The following is a 1759-nucleotide window of genomic DNA, read 5'->3' on the forward strand; positions in this document are numbered from 1 at the left end:
CAAACAGTCTTAGTGTGGATGGTGATGACTAGCTGCCTTCCCTCTAGTCTTTCACTGCTAAATTAGGGACGGCTAGCGCAGATAGCCCTTGTGTAGCTTTGCGCGAAATTCAAACCAAGCAACGAAAAGAAATATTTCGAATATAGAAGCATGGACGGAAAAACGTATAAAGAAAAGAACATATTTGAGAATATGTTTGTTGTTATTCAATTCATATATATATATATACTCATGTCATTATTATTTATAAATGCATGATTTTATTGTACCATGTCGAATAAATTTATTTGAATTGAATATCTCCTGTTTTACACTTCTTATAGAAATGAGAACTGTCAAAAAGTTATCCATCTTTTCTTTGCGATCAGTAAAATGACAAAGAACAGTGGCATCCATTGAATCGAAACCCAAGCATTTTTGCCAATAATGTAATGCAGTCAGTCTCCTTTGCTTGAAAACAAACACAATGCAATTTCCTTTTTGAAATAACACATGGAATAATAAAAGGCGGTTGTAAACGGTCCACCAGACAAACATTTGGCATATACGCTCTGATCATGGCCAGGTGGATAAGGCGCTCGACTCACAATCTGAGGGTCGCGGGTTCGAATCCCCGTCACACCAAACATGCTCGCCCTTTCAGCCGTGGGGGCGTTATAATATGACGGTCAATCCCACTATTCGTTGTTAAAAGAGTAGCCCAAGAGTTGGCGGTGGGTGGTGATGACTAGCTGCCTTCCCTCTAGTCTTACACTGCTAAATTAGGGACGGCTAGCGTCGTGTAGCTTTGCGCGATATTCCAAAACAAACAAACAAACAAACAATACGCTCTGATTCAAGGGATTGGGTTGACTGCACATTTTATATATATTCATTATTATTTTTAGGAAAATTACTGTTGAATTGTTTCAACGAGCATCTGCTAGTACTATCTATAAAGAAATATCTATTTATTTAATTATTGTAAAAGAAAAATAAAAGTGACTATAAACAGTTTCTACACAAAACTGCATAGATGGCGCTGTTTTTTATTTGTCTTGTTTGAGCGCAAAGCTAAACAATGTGCGCTCTGTCCACCGCGGGGGAATCGAACCCCGGATTTTAGCGTTGTAAGTCCGTAAACTGCCCGCTAACACACCGTGGGTTGATTTATACCTGACTTGCATACTTACATGTGGTAATTAAGAACGTTAACAGACTCTGCAGTAGGCTTTGCGTTCCTCAACTGTCACCTTTGTTCCTTGTCAATGTTATTTTACTGCAGAAAATTCGCCGATCGAAGTTAAGGTCGCTACTGGGCAAAATTAATTCTCGCAGTGTCAGCAACTTTATGATAGAAGAGGTTAGCAATCTATATTATCCAACCCGAATTACCATTGGGATAAGTTGTACAAATCATTCTCGTTGTATGAAGACACAGCGGGATAGCTCGGTACGCTGCAACACAGTCGTTTTGTGTTAGAGGCTGAATGATGAAGCACTGTTAGAGCATGTGAGGTAAGTGGTAGAACTTTCGTTAGAGGCTGAATGATGAAGCTCTGTTAGAGCTTGTGAGGTAAGTGGTAGAACTTTCGTTAGAGGCTGAATGATGAAGCTCTGTTAGAGCTTGTGGGGTAAGTGGTAGAACTTTCGTTAGAGGCTGAATGATGAAGCTCTGTTAGAGCATGTGAGGTAAGTGGTAGAACTTTCGTTAGAGGCTGAATGATGAAGCTCTGTTAGAGCATGTGAGGTAAGTGGTAGAACTTTCGTTAGAGGCTGA

The sequence above is a fragment of the Limulus polyphemus genome, unplaced genomic scaffold (assembly GCF_000517525.1).
Source record: "Limulus polyphemus unplaced genomic scaffold, Limulus_polyphemus-2.1.2 Scaffold100, whole genome shotgun sequence".
Lineage (NCBI taxonomy): Eukaryota > Metazoa > Arthropoda > Merostomata > Xiphosura > Limulidae > Limulus > Limulus polyphemus.